Source organism: Rhinolophus sinicus, chromosome 1 (genome assembly GCF_057876585.1).
Source record: "Rhinolophus sinicus isolate RSI-liver-muscle chromosome 1, RSI-T2T, whole genome shotgun sequence".
NCBI classification, from domain to species: domain Eukaryota; kingdom Metazoa; phylum Chordata; class Mammalia; order Chiroptera; family Rhinolophidae; genus Rhinolophus; species Rhinolophus sinicus.
In genome coordinates this window covers 126,316,209-126,339,125 of record NC_142501.1, presented here as the reverse complement: position 1 = coordinate 126,339,125, position 22,917 = coordinate 126,316,209, and the positions used below count along the sequence as shown (strand labels likewise).

Below are 22,917 nucleotides of genomic sequence, written 5' to 3'. Positions count from 1 at the left end.
AAAAGCTAAGGGAATATCAACTGCAAAAAGAAAGCAGGAGAAAACACAAATACATGGAGATTAAACAACATACTTTTAAAGAATGACCGGGTCAAAGAAGAAATTAGAGGAGAGATCAAAAGATACATAGAAACAAATAGTAACAAGTGTTGGAGAGGCTGTGGAGAAAAAGGAACCCTCATACACTGTTGGTGGGAATGCAGACTGGTGCAGCCATTATGGAAGGCAGTGTGGAGGTTCCTCAAAAAATTACGAATAGAATTACCATATGACCCAGCAATTCCTCTCCTGGGTATCTACCCAAAAAATCTGAAAACATTTATGCATAAAGACACGTGTGCTCCAATGTTCATTGCAGCTTTGTCTACAGTGGCCAAGACATGGAAACAACCAAAATGTCCTTCGATAGATGAATGGATAGAGAAGTTGTGGTATATATACACAATGGAATACCATGTGGCAGTAAGAAAAGATGATATAGGAACATTTGTGAGAACATGGATGGATCTTGAAACTATGTTGCTAAGCGAAATAAGTCAGACAGAAAAAGCAGAGAACCATATGATTTCACTGATATGTGGTATATAAATCAAAAACAACAAGAGAACAAGACAAACAAATGAGAAACAAAAACTAATAGACACAGACCATAGTTTAGTGGTTACCAGAGGGTAAAGGGGTGGGAGATTAGGGTAAGGGAAATCAAATATATGGTGATGGAAGGACAACTGAGTCTGGGTGGTGAACACACAATGGGATTTATAGATGATGTAATACAGAATTGTACACCTGAAATCTATGTGTAGTTTTACTAACAATTGTCACCCAATAAATTAAAAAAAAAAAAAAGAATGAAGACTCCTTGAGGTTAAAAAAAAAATACAAAAGACTAGAGAGCCCAGAAATAAATCCATGTCTATGCAGTCGTTTAATGTATGTTAAAGAAAGCAAGGATTTACATTGAGGTAAAGACAGTTGATTTGATAAATGGTGCTAGGAAAACTGGACAGACACATGGCAAAAAACTGAAAATAGACCACCTTTTTTATGCCATTTACAAGAGTAAACTCAAAATGAATTACAGACTTAAATGTAAGACTCAAACCACAAAACTCCTAGAAAAAAATATAGGAAGTAAACTCTCAGACATTACTCTTAGTAATATTTTTACTGATATAGCTCCTCAGAGAAGAGAAACAGCAACAACAAAAAAATAAACAAATGGGACTACATAAACTAAAAGTTTTTGCACAGCAAAGGAAACCATCAACAAAATGAAGACATCCTACTGAATGGGAGATGATATTTGCAAATGATACATCTGATAAGGAGTTAATAGCTAAAATTTATTTTTAAAAATTCGTATAATTAAACACCAAAAAACCCAAACAATCCAATTAAAAAATGGGCAGAGGACCTGAAGAGACATTTCTCCAAAGAGGACATACAGATGGCCAATTGACATATGAAAAGATGCTCAATGTCAGAAATCATCACAGAAATGCAATGAAAAGCCACAATGAGATACCACTTCACTTCACAGAATGGCTATCATCAATAAATCAAACAAGTGTTAGAGAAGATGTGAAGAAAAGGGAACCCTTGTGCACTGTTGGTGGGATTGCAAATTGGTGCAGCCATTATGGAAAACAATATGGAGGTTCCTCAAAAAATTGAAAATAGAATGACTTTATGACCCAGCAATTCCACTTCTGGGTATTTATCCAAAGAAATCCAAAACACTAATTAAAAAAAATATATGCACCTGTATGTTTACTACATCACTATTCACAATAGCTAAGATACGGAAACAACTGAAATGCCCATCAATAGATGAATGGATAAAGAAATTGTGGTACATTTATACAATGGAGTTTTACTCTGCCATAAAAAGAATGAAATACTACCATTTGCAACAACATGCGTGGACTAGAGGATGTTATGCTAAGTGAAATAAGTCAGACTGAGAAAGACAAATACCATATGATCTCACTTATATATGGAATCTAAAGAACAGAATAATGAACAAACAAAACAGAAATAGACCCATAGATACTGAGAAAAAAATTGATGGCTGCTAGATGGGAGGGGGGGTTGGAGGGATGGAGAGAAAGGTGAAGGGATTAGGAAATACAAATTGGTAGTTAGAAACTAGTCGTGGGGATGTGAAATACAGTATGGGGAATATAATCAATAATGTTGTAAAAACTATGTATGACGTCAGATGGGTACTAGACTTATCTGGTGGATCACTTCATAAATTATTTAAATGCCTAACTACCGTGCTGTACACCTGAAACTAATATAAAATAATATTGAATGTGAACTATAATTTTAAAAAGAATATATATATATATGTATTTATCTATTTATGAGTTGTAAGGTAAAGCATAGGGAATATAGTATGGTGTTGTAATAGCTATGTATAACGTCAGTTGGGTAGTAGACTTATTGGGATTGTCATTTTGTGAGGTGTGTAAATGTCTAATCATTATGTTGTTTTGTACACCTGAAACTAATAATAAAAAAGAAAATAACGAAAGACTTCCACAATGACAATAATTAAAGCAGAACACTAATAATGTAGGAATAAAGTAGATAGTAATATCACGTAGAATGTAGAAATATATTCAAGAACATCAAAGGATTTGGTTCTTCATAATCTTATTAGAATCTCAAATATAAGATAAAATATTGTCCTAAGGTTTTTGGCTAGCATATTATAGAGTCTTTGTTTTGTATCTACTTTACCATTAATAACTTATTTCAGAACTTTGCAACTGTCCAGTGATGCCTTGATATGTGTATTGACATGTGTAGTGATATGTGATGACCATGTATTAAGGTACAACTTTGTTTTTGTTTTGATGTAGACACTGAGAGAAAAATATACCTTACTTTATTAATTTCTTTGGTCAGATAGTCATGGACTTTTCCAGATAAAGTCTCAGTAAAACTTCCAGGAAACCATCCATTAAGTCCTTGAACCTTCCTTCCCCATTCTTTCCAAGTGGGGAATGGAGGGTGTCATGACAAAGATATTAGTCAGACAGTACAAATAGCCATATTTCATAAATATGAATAAAAATGCAGCTTTACTTACTTTCTGAAGTAAAGGTGGCCATAAATTTGCCATTTCATAAAAATGTCAAATCATTTCAGATGCAATTCAGGTTATTTTTCGGGTAGAGCCTCCCTGATCTGTTTTTCTTTCTATCATCGTTGTTCCTATTATCTAGTCTCTGTAGATATTGCTGCAGAGTGAAGCAGAAACAACTTACTTATCTGTGTCTCCATATCTCGCCTAACTTAAAGCCCTGCATCTATATTTCCTGTCGTCTGCAGGGCATTTCCACAAGGCGGTCCCATCAGAGTTTCAACCGCAACATGGCCCTGTTCCAGCTTCCTTTTCTCCACCCCACACCCAATTTCCCTGGCTTGCCAATATGGGTGCAGCAAGATCCAAGCCAGAGGTTACCTTGGGAACTGGGGAGAAAGTCAGCACAGAGAGGCTCTGGGTAAAAATCAGAATCTGGGGAAGCAGTGGATCAGTGCAGTGAAGTGAGACTGAGATTGGATGTCTGGGCAGAAGACACCAGTCAAGTGAAAGAGCTTCCAGAATAATGAAATTGAAACAGAAGCTCCATTTAGGAAGTGGGCAAGCAGATGAAACAAAGGCAAGAACAAGCTGGGTGAAGAAACACAGTTAGGGTGGGTTAACTTAATAGCTGTGGATGTCTGTGATGACCAGGCTCAGCCTTGCTGTTAAAAGGAGCCACCTAGACACAACTAACTATCCCTCTCCCCAGATAACAACTCTCCCTGCCCTCAACCAGCCTACATGCATCTTCACCTATAGCCGGATTAGCTCCCCTCCGTCATTCTTCTCAGGAACTCCAGGGCATCTTGTTAGCCTCCTGTTCCTGAGGTCCCGAATTCTATCAGTCAATGTGTCATGTCAACTTAGCCTTCCTAATGCCCTTGAACTTGAACCATTCTTTCCATAACTACCACCCTAGTTCAGCTCCTCCACAGGTCTTACAAGGACTCTGCCATCTGCTTACAATTTATCTCCCTACCTCCAGTCTCTCCTGCTTGAATCTAGCATCTATAATGCCACCAGAGTTTTCTTTCTAAAATCCAGTTCTGTTCATATCCTTTCAGTTAGCAGAATTTTTCAGTGGCTCTCTATTATCAGTAGAATATAATCTAAATGCTTTAATGTGGCTTTTAAATTCTTCCACAGTCCAATCCCATCCAACTTCATCTTTTAGACATTATCCTGGTCTCCGCACAAAACCTACTCTGCTGCTGAACTACTGTTTCCTTTATAATCCCCTGGCATCCCAAATGATTTCATTTAATGTATTGAAACCAGAGCTCAGATTGCTTCTAATGCATCTTTTCATCTTCCCATTGGTTAGAGCAGCCCCTTGGACACAGGTCTCGTGTTCCATATTTTAAAAAATAGCTTTATTAAGATGTAATTCACATTCCATACAACTCACCAATTTAAAGTGTATAATTCAATGGTTTTTGATATATTCACAGGGCTGTGCAACCATCACCACAATCTAATTTTAGAATACTTTCTTCTCCCCTAAAAGAAACCCAATACCCTTTAAGAGTCACTTGCCATCCCCCCCATCTCTCTCCAGGCCCAAGCAACCATCAATCTACTTTCTCTTTATATAAATTTATTTGCGTATTCTGGACATATATACAAAAACATACAATATGTGGTCTTTTATGCCTGGCTTCTTTTACTTAGTGTAATGTTTTCAAAGTTTATCCATACTGTAATATGCACCAGCACGTTGTTTCTTTTTATTGCTAAATATTTCATTGTATTGAAACACCACATTTAGATTATCTATTCATCCATTGATGGACATATGGGTTGTTTCTACTTTTCAGCTATTATGAATTATGCTGCTATGAACATTTTTGTACAAGATTTTGTAGGGATATATGTTTTCATTCTTCTTGGGATTTCTAGGAATATAACTGCTGGGCTACATGGTAACTTTATATTTAACTTTTTGAGGAACTGCTAGACTATTTTCCCAAAGCTCTAGAACGATTTTACATTCTACATGCAGTATACGAAGGTTCAAATTTCTCCACAGCCTCAGCAATACCTGTGTCTGTCATTTTGATGCTAGTCGTCCTAGTGAGTGGGAAGTTCTGGTTGTAATTTGCATCTCCCTCATGTCTAATGATGAGGAGCATCTTTTCATGTGCTTATTGGTCATTTCTATATCTTCTTTAGAGAAAAGTCTACTCAGATCCTTTTCCCAGCTTTAAAATGGATTGTGTGTCTTTTTAATATATTACTATTATGTTGTTGTTCTTTTTTAAATAATTATTTTTCAATTAGAGTTGACATTACAATATTATATTAGTTTCAGGTGTTCAATGTAGTGATTAGACATTTATATAACTTACAAAGTGATCACCCCAATAAGTCTAGTACCCATCTGACACAATACACAGTTATTACCATATTATTGACTATATTTCCTAGGCTTTACTTTACATCCAAATGACTATTTTGTATATTCTGGATACAAGTCCTTTATCAGATATGCTTTGCAAATCAAATGTTTTCTCCCCTTTTGTGCATTGTCATCATACTTTCTTGATGGCACTGTTTGCTGCACAAAAGTTTTAAAGTTGGATGTAGCCCAATTTATCTATTTTTTCCTTTTTCAATTGTGCTTTTGTGTATATATATAAAGTATATAATGTATACATAATATAATATATACATATATACATACATATGTATATATATTATAGTTAATATATAGTAATACATATATTACTTTATCCAAGGTCATAAAGATCTACTCCTATCTTTTCTTCTAGGTTTTATAATTTTAGCTCTTACATTTAGGTCTATGATCCATTTTGAGTTAGTTTTTGTGTACAGTGTGAGTCATTATTTTTTAATGGATGTTATTGAGAGCATCCATTTAAGTCCTTTTATACCTAAAGGACCACCCCCAGCCCAAAGACACATTCAGTCAAAATACACTCATTGAATCATTTGTGCAAATGTATGTAGCATTGATCCAGGCACTATGACAAAAATAAAAAGAAACTGTAGCAGCAAGTACTATACTACTATAATCCAGGACCAATCCAAATGGATTTAGGGTAAATTTATGATTTCTTCCTGCAAAGAACTGGACTCCTCCAAAACTGGTTTAGATCAGGCCCATCCATAGAAAGATTATCAATTAACCTGGCATGAATATTAATCCTTGATTTAAAACACACAGCACCAAACCAACCAAACAAAAACAAAATTAAAAAACCCCAAACCTCAAGAACCATAAACGGCTAAATCATCAGATATAGAGTGAAATTCAACTTCTAGGAACATACATATTTTATGTTTCACATAAGTTACCATGTAACTTTACTAAGTTGAACTAAAAATCCCCAAACACTTTATGATACAGTCACAGTACTTAAATCATGGCCCACATTTATATTTCAATTAACTAAGCAATATATTGTTTTTTTCTCGGCATCTCTGTCATCTGTTTGCCTCTTGGTGAAGAATCTGAACCCCCTGCACCATTTGGTTCATTGTCCTAGTAGGTTCCTGAATAACATGAACGAAGTTCTACAGCAGAGACAACCAGTCAAAAACGAAATTATTCTCTCTTCCCTTCATAATGTGGTGTCCAATGTGGGGGGTCATTCAGGCCCTCCTCTGTCAATATTCACGAGGGTAACTGCCCCCTGATACCTTTTCCAGTTGTGATCAGGGTCTGTACTACAGCCCAGGGGAATGTTAGCAATCTCCAGGGCCAGGTCATTCGGCTGTCTGAGCACCCCTGGTCCAAAGGGTTCAAACACCAAATCTGGAAAGTCCATGTCAATCAGAGAAAGGCAAGCAGAAGGTGAAGGAGTGGGTGACAGGGAGGCCAGCACTTGTAGTCAAGGAGAAGAGGTGATTGATCCGTGGCCCTCATTGTCACCGTGTGTGCAGGCCGGTCTGGCACCTCCCCAGCGAGTTAGAAGAGCTGCTTAGAGCGAACACCAGCTAGAATGAGCTTATCCACAACCCACCCCCACAAACCACTCTAAATTCATCATCTTTCTTTCATTAAACCTTTGCTTATAGTGAAAGACGTTTCTTTCTCTTCCCCATACAATCATTTGTCTTACCTCTGTGCTATTTTTCCAATGTTTCTCCACTACCATTAGTCCCACACACTATCAAGGCTCACAAGTGGGTCCTGGCAATCTACCCTTGTCTGAACTCCTGCAGCAGCAGTGTTAGGATCACCAGTTTGAGAGTTCACACGTTGACTTATGGTTTATCTGTCTCCTAATATGTATGTTTTATCTTCTAAACTATGTTGAGAGGGGAAACATTTACACCTCAAGTCTCTTAGTACTCAGCATAACGCCATGATTAGTTAGCACTGAGAACTCAATGTATGGTAGCTCATATTTAATATGTATTAGCACCTACTTTAAAATAAGAATAGGCGTTATAAATGTAGAACAATTACGACAGGTCAGACACCTATAGCATCTCATTTAAATTCTCAAAACATCCCTATGAGGTGGTGACATTATTCCAATTTCATAGGTTATAAAACTCAGACCCAGAGAAATTAAATAATTGGTGTAAGTGCATGCAAGTGGTGGACTGGACTGCGCCCAGGTCTAACTCAGAGGCTCATGTTCACAACCACCATGCCACAGTGCCTTCTGAAAACAAGGATTGTGATTATTAAGACATGGAAAGTGGTAGATTCTTTGCTTATGTTGCAGTTACAGTGTCTGTATGTCCAGATCTCATATAAATAGTTGCATGCCTGTCTTTCACATCACACTGGGAGTGGAGGCATGGAATCTTGCATTTTCACCCAAGTGTGTGACACATGGCGCGTACTCAGCAAATAGACTTAGCTGCTGAGTGATCTTGGGCAAGTTATTCAACCTCTCTGTTGGCTTCATTTCCTCATTTGTGAAATGGCAATGAGAAGAGTCTGTACCTCATAGGGATGGCGTGGTGCCTGTAAAGTGCTTAGGATGGAGTCTGGTGCATATAAAGTTTACGAGTAATACTAATCTCAGCTATTACTGTCATCACCATCATCATTTTTATGACTACATTCCTGCTCTAAAATTATCAGTGGAGACAAAAGTTAGTTACTTATTGCCCCCCACCCCTCGTACGCACACACGTGCATGCACCCCCCCCAGTCCATACCTGGGTAGTTACTTCTGTCTGTCGCATTTCTGCGTACCTGGCCACACTGAGTGGGGCGGCCATTTTCTCATAGGCCAAGGCACAGTTTTAAAAGATTAAGCCAAGGACATCTGTAAGCAGTGATTCTAGGACAGAGATCCTTAACCATTCTGAACAACAGAGGAACTATATCAGAATTTCCTTGAGTTTTTTTTTTTTTAAACTATATCATGGCACCTCCAACTCCACGTGTCAAATCTTTATCACTACCTCCCTCCCCTGAAGGGAAGTGTATTTCTGGAATTGAGAACCACTGCAAAGAGAGTTGTTGTTGATAAGGGTATGTTATGCTTGTGAACTAGCAGGTGGAAGCCAAAAAAAAAAAAAGAAAAAGAAAAAAAAGAGTTAACAACTACTGTTGCCTAGGGTAACAGATAGATGACATTTTGCCGGATGTGGGTTTAGAGTATACTGCTCCATTTATTTCCATCCTTTTTCAGTCCCTGTTACTATCTGGCAGAATCCAACAAAGAAGGGGCAGCAGGCAGTGGAGAAAGAATTCAAAGAAAAGTAAGCAATGACAATTTGACGTTGTTCGTTTTTGTTGCTGGAGGGCTACTAAAGCATTCTGGTTATAAGTTTAAATATGAATTAAAATCAGGTTCCAGCGACAGGCCCCATACTAACCAAAAATGCTGTTCCCTTCCTTTATCCTTTAGCTTACTTCACAATTCATCTAATACCCTCCATGCAGCTGAATAGTGAACACACGGGATACAGTAATTGTGTAATTACCTGCCTAGAACTGTGCTGTCCGTTAGGCAACCACTGGCCAAGCTACCGGCTACTGAGCACTTGAATTGTGGCCAGTCTAAATCGAGACATTTTGTAAGTGTAAAACATGAATATTATTTAAATTTAATGTAATTTAGTATAATTAATATTAATTAATTGATCATTTTGGATATCTATTTAAAATTTCTTACTAAAATTTTGATGTCACTTGCATTTTTCTACTGTTCCTAATGTGGCTTTTTGAAAATTTAAAGTTATATATGTGGCGTGCATTATATTCCCTTTGGAGAGGGCTACAGTTCTGTTATTACAAGTGCCTACACATTTGACTCAAAGATGACAGATTGTGGTGATTGTATCCTATAAAATGCAATCTGAATATTACTCACCAAGTGTCAAATCAGCATCTCCCCATTTCCTTTCCCACTGCACTTTATGCTCTAGTACAGCCAAACCATTTTACACATGTGGGGCTTAGGGTAGCCTTCTTTCACTGGGATGCCTGGAAATATCTTATCTTTCAAAGTGCCTCTTGGTTACCCCACATGACACATTATAATGTGTTTCTTTACAGGCCTGTCTCTCCCATTAGACTGGAAGCTTCTTGAGGGTAGGGGCCATACGTTATTCTGTTTTATACCCCAACACTGGCATGTGGGTGGTCCTCAACAGATGTATGTTGAACAGAAAAAAAAGTCCCAATTACATTATGTTGAGCATAATATATTATATATATATATGAGCATAATGAGTATAATATATATATGAGCATTATATCTATATATATATGTGCATAATATATAATATATTATATTATGTTGAGAATGAATATGTATTCATTCAACTGAAGTGTAAGTGTAAGGACCTATGCCCCTTAGCAGGCCTCCCCTTAGGGAACGCTTGTCTGCTCTGACAATCAGTGTAGTGAGCTACCTGGGAGTTTTAGCGTCTCTATTCATGAGGCATATAAATATCCAGTCAAACTTGAAACTAATGTAATATTGTATGTCAATTGTAATGGAACAATAAATTTTAAAAAAATTCACAATCGAAAACACCAAAAAAATTAGTGCTCTTATGAGCCATCTGTTCACATCATTTCACTGTGTTTACCCACATTCATGGCTCATGGAATTTCATTTCTGTTTGTTGCTTACAATAGAGGAAATATAATGCTGCAGCATTAGTAAACAGCATTAGTAAAATTAAGAAATCATCTTGGTTTGCTAAGCCATAGCGTTTATGGAATTTCATCAGAAGGAAATCATGCTCCTAAAAAAAACACAAGAATAAACCAACCGATACTACATTCCAAACCTAATCAGTCCAATGATCTTTCAGTGGTGAATTTGATGTTATCAGCAGAGATGAAAGAGTTTGTTAATACTATAAATACAGTAGCCTTAGACAAATTTACTCAATCAGTGAATTAATTGAGATATTAGGTTGGTGCTAAAGTAATTGTGGTTTTTGCAATTGTTTTTAACCTTTTAAACCGCAATTACTTTTGCACCAACCTATTAATAAAGTAAATCACATGAAAAAAAATTTGTGGTATTTTTTCTGCCACATAATCCATTCTGTCCTTTTTTAGATGAAACCCTAATAATAAACTTAACTGAAAACTAGACTTTTGCCCTGTGAAAAACATAGACTGTTAAATGGGAATCAATGACTTAAGCAGCATTTTACTAAATATGACTAATTCAGAATTACACTGCCTTGATAACTAAAGCAAATGAAGTGTCAGTTATCTAAATCTCAGTAGCTCCTAATAATCATTTCCAGCTTTCCAAATATCATAACTGTGTCATCTAACATTCTTCAGCAGCTACCAATGAACCTTTAGCTCTGCTCTAACATTTGCATCCATTTGAAATCCAGATGTGCAAAGAGGAAGCCCCCCCCCCTTGCCCCCGTCTCTTCCAAATTTGGTTTTAGATTTTGAAAATGTATATATTTTAACCTCTAGGCATAAAAGGCTCCTTTGTGGAAAAGGCCTTTGTCCTTCATCCCTCAGAATCCTGCTGTTAAACTCAAATCATAAAAACCTGGTCCTGTACATGCCACTGGTTATACATTTATGTATGGATATAGGGCTTCTTACTATTCATTTCTTGTTCTTCCATTTCTTAAAAATAATTTTCATTGTCTTGAGTCTCATGGGGGTGGAATATTACTGATTAGCTGACTATATTCTTATTTTAGCAATACAGTAAAGATTGCTGGTCAACCCTTCTAGCAAGTATTGAGAGAATGGTGAAAGTTTTAGGACCCCCCAAATGTGGTTTTATGTTCCATTTCTTAAGCTGTGTAAACTTAGGAAAGTTTCTTAAAACTCTCTAAACTGTCATTTTTAATTTTGTCACTGAGCAAGGGCTCGCTGTCTGAAGCACACAGAAATCAATACTATGACATTGGCTTTGGAGAAAAGAAAGCTTTTATTTGTGAGTCCACTGAAGAAGACAGGAGGCTAGCCTCAAATCTGTCTCCCCTATCCAGGGTTCGCAGCAAGATTTAAGGGGTTTCAGCACTGTACCCTTTGCTTCTGAAAGGGTTCCCACTTTCAGGTTCAGGTCATGTCTGGTCCTTTGGTTCCATGGAGAAGGGGGTGGGAACTGTTAAGGGTTCATACGTGTTACTCAGGAGTGGTGTTCACAAGTGTTACTCAGGAATGGTGTAGCCAATACTTAAACTTTAGTTCCTGGTCTTGTTAGAAACAGGATTTGACCATTTTAAGCTAGTTCTGCAGTTACGATTTTGTAAAATGAGAATAATAACAGTATCTTCCAAAATATAGTTACTTAGCCTGAACAACCTTAGCTTGATATATAAGCAAATGGTTATTGCCAATTGGTATTTCATATCCATATGCAATAGCAAACTTCTGATGTCTCCCCACCAACCTCTGCATGTTGGTTGATGCCAATTCCATCTTTCCAGTTGTTTAGGCCCCAAGCTTTGACTCCTCTTTCTCTCACACCAATCATCCACTCTGTCATGAAATCCTATTGGTTCTACCTTCAAAATACATGCCGATTCCCAAAGCTTCCTAATCTCTCATCCTTGCTGCTTCCTTTCTTCTCAAGCAGTTGGAGTGAGCCTTTTCAATGTCAGTCAGATCAGATTACTTCTCAGAACGCTGCAATGGCCCCTCAATTTCACTCAGAGTAAAAGCTAAAAATTTTACAATGGCCTCCAAGAGCCTATGTGATCTGATACGTCTCCACCCTCCTCTCACCTCTCCAGTCACATCTCTCATTACTCTCCCTGCTAACTTACCTCTAGCTACAGGGGCTTTTGTGTTCCTCGAATACACTCTGGCTTGGCACTGGCTGCTCCCTTTCCTTGGAACACTGTTCCCTCAGATACACCCTCTCTTTTTTTTTTTAAAGATTTTTATTAAAAATACAGCTAACATACACTATTATATTAGTTTCAGGTATACAACACAGTTAATCAAGGTTTATATACCTAGAGAAGTGATCACTATGATAAATTCAGCAACCGTCTGACACTATACCATACCAGTCACAATATTACTGACTATATTTCCTATGCTGTACATTACATCCTCATGACTTATTTGCTTTACCTGGAAATTTGGACGTCTTATTACCCTTCACCTTTTCCCCCCTTTTTAAAATTTTCAATTACAGTTGACATTCAATATTATTTTATAATAATTTCAGGAGCACAGCAGAGTGGTTAGACATTTATATAATTTAAGAAGTGATCCCCCTGAATAGTCTAGTACCCATCTGACAAAATGCATAGTTATTACACTATTACTGACTACATTCCTTATGCTATACCCTACATCCCCATGACTACTGTGTAACAACCAATCTATACTTCTTAATCCCTTCCCCCTATTGCACCTGCAGCCCAAACCCCCTCCCATCTGGCAACCATCAAAATGTTCTCTGTATCTATGAGTGTGTTTCTGTTTTGTTTGTTTATTTTGTGTGTTTTTTTGGATTCTACATATACATGAAATCTCATTGCATCTGTCTTTCTCTCTCTGACATATTCCACTCAGCAAAATACCCTCCAGGTCCATCCATGCCACCACAGATGGTGAGAACCCATTCCCTTCCATGGCCGAGTAATATTCCATTGTATATATGTACGACCTCCTCTTTATCCATTCATCCATTGACAGACACCAGGCTGCCTCCACATCTTGTCCATTGTAAATAATGCTCTAATGAACATATGGATGCTCATGTCCTTTCGTAGTAGAGTTTTGGGATTCTTTGCATAAATACTCAGAAGTGGAATTACTAGGTCCTTCTTAGTCTTTGTTTTAAAGTCTATTTTGTATGGTATAAGTATTGCTACCCCAGGTTTTCATTTCTCTTTTTTTGTTTTTTTGTTTTCATTTTCATGAAATATCTTTTTCCATCCCTTTACTTTTAGTCTATGTGTGTCTTTCAATCTGAACTGAGTCTCTTATGGGCAGCATATATAAGGGTCTTGTTTTCTTATCCATTCCGCCACTCTATGTCTTTTGATTGGAGCATTTAATCCATTTACATTGAGAGTAATTATTGATAGATATATAGCTATTGCCATTTGATTATTCATAATTTTGACTTTTTTTTCCATTTTAAAGAGTCCCTCTAACATTCCTTGTAATGCTGGTTTGGTGATGATGAATTCCTTTAGCTTTTTCTTGTCTGGCAAACTCTTTATCTGTCCTTTGATTTTAAATGATAGCATTGCTCGGTAGTCTTGGTTGTAGGTCCTCGCTTTTCATCACGTTGAATATTTTGTGCCAGTCCCTTCTGGCCTGCAAAGTTTCTGTTCAGATATCAGCTGACAATCTTCTGGGGACTTCTTTATAAGTTACTAGTTGCCTTTTTTTTTTTTTTCTGCTTTTAGAATTCCCTCTTTGTCTTTAACCTTTGGCATTCTAATTATAATGTATCTTGGTGTGCGCCTGTTTGGGTTTATTTTGTTTGGGACTCTGCAGTTCCTGGGCTTGTATGTCTATTTCCTTAGCCAGTTAGGAAAGTTTTCAGTCATTATTTTTTCAAATAGGTTCTCAATCCCTTGCTTTGTCTCGTCTCCTTCTGGTACCCCTGAAATGCTTAGGGTAGACGTTTAAAAAAAATTGCCTTCATTGGTTGATGTGAGATTTTGTCTGTTTACTTTTTGTTCCCTCACATGAGAGACTCCGTGTGAGTTCATGATTAGCTTTTGGTTTGCCTTTTGTTCCATCACATGAGACTGCATGTGAGGTGATGGTTACCTTTTTATAAATTATTTCATGTTGTTTACAGTTTTATCAAGTGTATTAAAATACTACTCATATACGGGTGGCAATAATGACTTATTGCCAATGAATACAAATTTTAATGCCAAATTGTAGGGTAGATGTTGAAGAAAATTTGCCTTCATTGGTTGATGTGAGCTTTTTTCTATAGTTTTTATTCCTGTATGTGAGATGATTTCTGGACTGTGATCAGTGGTTGAGTAAATTCCCCCTTTGGTCTCATTCTCCTGGGTAGGGGAGGCACGAGATGATGTTGCTTTCTGTCTGTTTCACCCACATCAACAGATAAAGTAAAAAAATAGCTAAGTTATATCAGGATGACGCGACAGGCTCATTGCCAGGCTTTGGAAGACCTTGGGCCGATGGCCCCAAGCAGGAACAAAAGATGTTGCTTGTCCAAATGAACTGGCCCTTCAGCCGGATAAGCAATATTTTTATCATTGGCTGCCGGAGCCTCCTGAAGCTGACCGTTCCCGGAGAGGGAGGCAGGAACAAGAAGCTTGGCTTTAAGGTACATCTGAGAAGATATATAAGGCAGACCTGAGTTGGCAGTGTAATTTTCGTCATTTTGTCTTTTGTTATTGGTGATTCTTCATCATTCTAGGATTCTAGAAACTTCCAGCAACATACAGCTTACAACACCCAGAGACGTCCTGACTTCCAGCCACGGACCTGGGGAGGCCTGGCTGGTTCCCGACCTCTCCAGTGTTGCTCCCCACGGATAGCCCTCTTGAGAACTGTTAGTATATTAGAAGCTTGTATGCAGCTTGCAGCATCAGAAGACACCCTAACTTCCAACAACAATGGCAACAGCATCAACATTCTTGAGAACTTGTTAGCAATGACAACAATATTCTTGGGAACTAACAAGCAGCAGTGTGGGAGATGCCTGAGTTTTTCTCAGCTACAGACCTGGCAAGGTTTTGATTTATGACTTTTCCAGTGCTATTCTCCCCTGGTTTGGTGAGCTTTTGGCATCTACTGTAATAGTTACTATCCTATAAAGCTTATTACTGCTTTTGGATACTCCTTACTGATGTTATTTGTGTATTTAGCCAAATGATTTTTGATCAATAGTAAACATATGTTGGGAACTTTTAAACTTATATGTATGTGTATGCCTTTGACATGACATTGTTATCAATGTATATAGTTTAGTCTTAACCACCTTTACTTTCTGTGGTTAACACACTTTTTAAAAGTGTTTTTGTCTTTTGTTATTGATTAGATATTGCTAAATAGATAAATCAATTAGCCCCTCCCTAGTGTGCTCCTCCTCTCTCCCCCCCCCCCCCGCCTCTGTTTGTCATTACAGCTGGGAATGTTTTTATGCTTGATGTTGTCCCAGAGGTGACTTAAACTATTCTCATTTGGGGGGATTCTTTTTTCTTTTTACTGTTCCAATTGGGTATTTTCTGCTACCTCGTCTTCTAAATTGCTGATTTGATCCTCTGCTTCATCTAGTCTGCTGGTGATTCCTTCTAGTGCCTTCTTCATTTTAATTATTTTATTCTTCATTTATGACTGGTTCTTTTTTTATGGTTTCTATATCCTTTTTTTAATGCTTGCTATCTCTTTGTTGAAGTTCTCACTAAGTTCCTTGAGCATCCTTATAACCATTGTTTTGAACTCTGTATCTGGTAGGTTTTTTGACTCCATTTCATTTAATTCTTTTTCTGGAGTTTTCTCCTGTTCCTTCCTTTGGGACATATTTCTTTGTTTCCTTATTTTGGCAGCCTTTTTGTTCCTATGTATTAGGTAGTTCTGCTATGTCTCCCATTCTTGCCAAGTGGCCTTATGTAGTAGGTGCCCTGTGGGGCCCTGGCATAGTCTCCCTGATCACCTGCTCCAGGTGCTCCAGGAGTGTCCCTTGTGTGGGTTGTGGGTGCTCTTCTGTTATAGCTGAGCCTTGATTCCTGTTGGCACACCAGTGGGTGGGAGTGACCTTCAGGCTGACTGGCTCTGGGGTTTGGCCACGTCTACAGTTTATGGGCTGCGATGCTACTGAGTGGGATTCGCCCCAGCAGGCTCCAGTGCCTGTTGAGTCAGCCCTTTGGGTGTGCCACTTGTGGGGTTAATTGTGTGATGCTCTGCTGTGGTCTGAAGCCAACTTCCAAGTATGTTGGTTCTGGGGCCTCTCGGGAGGGGCTGCGGTGCTACTTTGTAGCTCCTACCAGGTAGTCCCCAGCCAGCCACTGCCTGGTGGGAGCTACAAAGAGATCCACGGTTGTTTGCTTCCTGTGCTAAACCTGAAAGCATGTGGGAGAAGCCACTCTGTGAACTGAGGATGTCTGCCACCAGTACTGGGCCTGGGGTAGCTCCCCAAAAAGCCAGGACACTCCGAGGCCTGCTGCCACCTGCCAGCTCCCTTAAGGTTCAGCTACTGATAAAGACTCATGCATTATGTGAGTTGGGTGAGGCAGGGTCTCAGGGAGTCACCAGAGTGAGAAGAACTGTGTTCACCAGATTAATGTAGATTCTGGTTTGGTGCCAGTGCTGAGCCTGGAGCTACTCAGAAGAGTCTCAGAGCACCCTGAGGCCAGTTGCTGCCCATCTTGGGCCAGTGGTCTTCGATAATTTTCCAAGAAGAGTGCAATTCAGATAGTGCTGGCTGCTCACTGTGAAAGTGCCTCAGGCACTGGGGGAATTGGATGGGGTAGGGTCCAGGAAGGGTCATTAGGGTGGAGCCAGTGAAGCTCACTGACCAATTCAGATTCAGATTTGTCCATGGGCATGGGGGAGCACTCAACACAAGATGGCTCTCTGCCATCTGCATGGGAGAAGGCCCCTTCACAGGGAACATGGTGACTGTCTTCCAGCCCTCACCTGAAGCCACAAACCTCAGTCTATCGCCTGTATGCCTTTGATGCTGTCTGAGTCACCATCCGTCCACTGGAGCCCACAGTGAGTGCCCGGAGTGAGAGAGTCTGTGTGCAAGTTGTTTGAGAGAACATCTGAGTTTCTCCCAGCCTTTTTTGTCCCACCCAGATGGTTGGAATCCCCACTGTTTTTCACAGCCAGGTGTTGTGGGGCTCCTCTTCCTGGCACTAGTACTCTGGGCTGGGGAGGCCCGTGTGGGGCTGGGGTCCCTCACTCCTCTTGGGGGAACATCCTTGGCTGAGATATACCTCCTGATTGTCAACCACCACATGGAGTTTTGGGCCAGCCCATTTTGCATTTCCACCCCTCCTACCAGTCTGGACGTGGTTTCTTTATATCCTTAGTTATAAAACTTCCGTTCAGTCAAACTTCAGGTGGTTCTCCAGGTTAATTGTTCTATAATTTAGTTGTAATTTTTATGTGTTCATTCAAGAAAGCAGGCAGAGTGTTTATCTACTCCACCATCTTGGATCTCTCCCCTCAGATACCCTCTTAACTTCTTCAAACCTTTGCTCAAATCTTGTCTTTCCAATGAGACCACGTTTTACCAACTTCTATAATATCACAATTTTACTTCGCTCAACTTTGTCTTTTTTCATAGCACTTTTCACTTACTAATATCTATGCTATTTACTTTTATGCTCATTGATTATTGCCTGTGTCACCCCACTAGAATATAAGCTCCATAAATGCAGAGATCTTTATCTTTTCTGTCACCAACATGTCCCAAGCACCTACAATAGTGCTTGACAAATCTTTTTGGAATGATTGAATTGTATTTGGAGAGGAAATCTAAGTAATATGGAAATATTAGCAGTTTCTAAGTTTGATATTCTTTATTACACTTAAAAGTTGTAGTGTTCAGAATAATAATTGCCTCTATTGATATAAAAGGGGAATGCTACTGAAAGTCAGAAGATACATTGGTAATATTTTACTTCTTAAGCTGAGTAATACGTATCCAGATGTTGACTTTATTGTTGTTTACTATAATTTACATATACATCATGCACCACATTTTGTATGTATTAAATACTTCATAATAAAAATGGAAGGAAAAATTAAATCTAGTCCAGTGTTTACTTGTTTTACTACCACTCTTCATTTTCTCTCCAGTTTGATATGTTATAACTCTCTGGACATAAATCTTCTAGCCAGTTTGTGGAAACATAATTGCTGTGTGATTTAGCATTTATTCTCCCTTCCTGGCCCATGGGTGTCTCACTGATGAGGATATCAAATCAGAAAGATTCCCTGCAGAATTAGAAAAAAATATTATGCTCACTGCTTCATTGATTTAATCAACCCTACAAGCTATCAAGAGGGATTAGAACATAATAAAGATAAAAATGAAAACACATGATTGCTGCTAAAGATTATTTTTGCAAAAGACATCTATAAAGATAGCAACTTCACAACTGATTATACTATCTTGTCTTCCCACTAAGAAGAAACTAACTAAAGAATTCACAAGGCAAGTTCTTTGCTTTCTTTGCTTTCCCTGACCCCAGTGTGGAGTAAGGATCTGATACTTCTCCCCCACTAGACTAGAAGTTCACTGAGGAAAGGCCCCATGTTTTTCCACCATTTGAGCCCTTGTCCCTGGTACAGCACCTCGAGCATTGGTATCAGACTGGCTCGGGTCAAAGGTCAGCTGTGCTTCTTACTCCCTATGTAAGCTTCTTAACCTCTCTGTGCTTTCATTTCCTCAATGATAAAAGGGGGATAACAATAGTAGAAGCTCAGGACGTGAGAATTAATGAAACTATACATCTAAAATAGTTAGCACAGGGTCTGTACAGAATATCAGCTAAACAAATATAATAATTATTATTTACGATTACCATTTGGTGATAAAGAGGAAACTGAATTGACAAAAAAGATAGAAAATAGCTTTTAGGAGTTTTAATGATTCAAGTGCATAGTCAATGTTCAGGAAATATTTGTTAATTGAGTTGTGAGGAGGTGTGGTGCCTTGGAATGTGACATCTCTGCCTGCTCATGCCTCAGGGTTAATACCAATGGGGCCAGCTGGGTCTCAGGGGCTTGCAACATTTTGATGGTACAACCCAGAAGCGGAACTGATATAGTATTTGTATATTTAGCAAACACTTTTAGAGTCCTAACTATGGTGCCAGGAATTTGGCTAGGCAATAGGGATGCGGTGGTGGCAGGTCACATTCTCTAGTCCTTAGAAGCTGTCCTCTGGCTCTGCTTTGCCACACCTCATGTACAATCTAGCCTCTTAAACTGTTTATAGTTCATTCAATGCCCTTCCTTAATACTGCTATTCTCTCTTCTCAAGAGAAATCTAATTGCTACTCTTCCAAATACATAACAGTTTCCTCTAAAAGTCATGTTTTTCATGATAACTATAACTCTAAAACATATAAACATTACTATACAACAAATGTACCAATCTAATACCTTACATCCTAGCATTTATTATGTACTTGAATTTATAATAAATGCTTAAACTTTAAGTCACTTGCTAGTTAAAATGATATGACTGATATAAAATATATATTTCCAAACTAAAATATAATTATGTTAATAAGAATTGCTCTATTTTGAGCTGAGAATTACTAAGATTGTTCTATTGCCTATAAAATAAACTCGTGACGTTCTATAAAATTGAAAAGATTTTGGTGTGATAGACTATAAAATGCAAAGTTAATTTATTATAAGATCTGTGGAATCACTAAAGGGTTTTAGGTGTAAAAATAATTAAAACAAGATTGAAGAGGATTAGAAGTAAATAAAAATAATAATGCTATTTGAAAGTAGGATGGCTTAAAGAAATCCAAAGTGGCAGATCAAACACAGTCATTTATGACAATGAATTTTATAAATAGCTCATTCCATTAATCATATGAAAATATCTAGAACTTTTTATTTATAAGTGAAAAAAGGCAAAAAGCAAACAAACACCAAACAGTGGGTGATTGGTATACATTCTTAGGATATAATAATACAAAAAAAATTTAATGGACACTACATACCCTAGTAAGTAATGTGTTTAAGATTTTTTTTAAAAAAGACTTAAAGTAACTAAATCATAGAGTAAGCCATATTACAAAGTTATATTTTTTGAGAAATAACAATTAAAAAATTTTTAACTTAATATTGTCCTGCTTAAGCTTAGGGACATCAACTCCCTATGTCAGTTTGTCGATAGAATGGAAATTATTACATATAGGCCAGAAATTGACTTTGTTTTTAGAGGAACTTCTCAGAAACAAAAGCCCTCAAAGGTGTTGATATTTCAGAATCTAACCAAATGTTTTATCATTATTTTCTCCATTCTCTTTTGTTAGTGGTCAGCAATTCTAACTTTGCCAGCATTCCAGACAGGACAAATTCAAAGAATTACAGCAATTCCTCAGTTGCTATTCTAATGACAGACATAATGTAGTCCAATAATCTTACTTTACTTATAAATTTTCTCAGGTCCAAAAAGGTTAAAGTAGCTTCATTAAGGTCATCTTTGTTCTAATTAAAGGCAGATATGGAACTAGAACCCAAGTTTCCCAAACACCCAGAGAAGACACAAATATTAATAATATTGTGAAAATTATTAAGTACTAATAGTCTGAACATGGCGTTAAATTTCTTAGACCTTTCATAACACATTGAACAGACAAGAAATACCATCTGGAAATATAATAGAAGATTTCTTCGTAGACTCTCTGTTAATTTTGCCAGCCAGCATTAGGTAAGACTGCCCATGTGTTGTTTCAGTATTTCAGTGAGGCCGGAAGGAAAATTGCCACTGGAGGTTTATTCAAAGGGACAAAGGATCTTTATCTGAAATTTCTGTTGAAAGGCCTAGAATTTATTATTAGTAATAGCTAGTACCCTTGCCTTTGTTTAAACCACATTATACCAACAGAAATAACAACCGGGGAGTAATAAACACATTCCCTTTTCCCTGTAAGTTAGTTACTCCATTTCTTTTTCTTTAATGATCACATGAAAAGTTCTTTTTGAACTGCTTTGCTGTGAATGACTAGGCAGCAACGCATTTAAGGTTCCACGTGGTATGAATGATAAGAAATACCTCCCCATAAGGAAAATAAGAAGCCCACAGGGCAAGGTCTTCAGCGGGACCCTTGAGCTAAGGTCTTCCAGGATATATGGCATCCACTGAGTTTACTTCAGTCTATAAAACGGCACTCTGGACATTAATTTCCAAGACAAATTACGAAACTTGTGCTTGCTGTCTAAATCTTTCCTCTATCTTATTTTAAAACGAAAAGGGCAATAATTCGGAGGAAAGGTTATTTTTAAAAATAAAAACAGTTGTCTGAAAGTTTTAAAGGAAGGAAACACTCTAGGATGCGTCAGAACCACTCTCAAATTCTCACAGGACTTGCATTTAATCTACAGGGCCCTGACATGCCCCAAGAATCCCTTCAGAGCTGGTGAGGCTCCTGGCCCTGCCGGACAGGCGGCGGTTCATACCAGTGCTCGGTTCGACCTTGAAGCAATTTTCTGGGCAGGAAATCAAATCTGGTAAAACAGAGCGCGGGGATGGCGATCCGTAGCCCCAAACCCCAGCGGAGCTGGGTCAAGTCTGGAGATACACGATGGGGACCCCGGGACGCACGCCCCTCGAAGACGAAGCTGGAGGGAGGTGCGCGAGTTCACCCGGGAACGCTGGGTCGGGCCTTTGACCCCAGGGGCTTGACACATGATCCATGACAGCCCCGAGGGTCCCGGCTGCAGCTCTCAGCGCTCCCGGGCGGATCGGCGGCGCTTACCTCGACGGCTCTGCGGGAACTTGGCCGGGCGCGGGACAGCGACGGGGCACCAACCAGGGAGGCGATGCGGTGCACTGGGCTGCACCCGGCTCAGGTCCGCTGCTCCGGGAGGAAGTCGTGTCAGCCCTGCCCTTCCCCCGCCGCGCGCAGACGTGGGGCGCTCTCCGCTCTGCTTTGCATGGAGGTGCAAGAGGGGCGCCTCGTTGGGGACACACCCGGAGAAACACATGGAGAACGACTCCGAAAACTCGGGGCTGTTCTGTCCCGAATCATCGGGTTTGTTCCTTTTACTTCCCCCCTCTACACCACAACCACGAAGAAAAAATTTTTTTTATTTTTTTAATTCTGGGGAAAGTTGTGCCTTCCTGTTTCATTCCTCCTCTACCTGCGCCGCGCGACCCCTTCTCTTTGGAGCGTCCCCTGGCGAAGTGACAACCTCCTTTGTCACCTCGAAATACTATTAGTGGCTAAGGGATTTGGGGCCAGATGATGGTTCCATAAAAGCCCTAGGAACCGATTTCTTTCAAAACGGTCTTCCTAAGTGTTTATTTCAGCCCTTTTTGTGCTTCCTCTTTCGGGCCAGTTGTGCAAGGCCTGCTTTGCCGCAGCGGGTTGCCCGCCCGCAGGGGAGGCTGCGCGGAGTGGGGCGCCGAGCCGTCCCGCGCGTTCCGCCCTCCGGCCCACTGGGAAAACGCCTCTGCCCTGAGTTCAGCGGTGTCTGCCAGAACCCCGGGAGACGGTGGGGCGTGGGGGTAGGGGTTGGAAGGGCGCGCTCAACACAGGCCATTTCTCAACAATCAGATTGGCAACCCCCCCAAGATTAACCACACAGTGGGCGGGCGAGGCTGTGGCCTCTCACATATTGCTGGTGGATATCCAAAATGGTATGAACCCTGGGGACAGGGGTGGGGGGGTGGAGGGGTTGCATTGGGCAATAGCTGTTTAATTTACATATGCAATTACCCTTTGACCCAGTG

The 22,917-nt window shown here is 39.2% G+C and overlaps 1 protein-coding gene across 1 annotated transcript in view; it reads right to left on the bottom strand.

Annotated features, from left to right (window-relative positions):
• Positions 1–22,201, bottom strand: part of APBB1IP (amyloid beta precursor protein binding family B member 1 interacting protein) — a 107,272-nt gene extending 85,071 nt beyond the window's left edge. Inside the window, exon 1 of the mRNA XM_074324957.2 lies at positions 21,941–22,201. The gene's annotated coding sequence lies outside the window, so the exon portion shown is untranslated. The remainder of the gene's footprint in view (positions 1–21,940) is intronic.
• Positions 22,202–22,917: the final 716 nt, after the last annotated feature.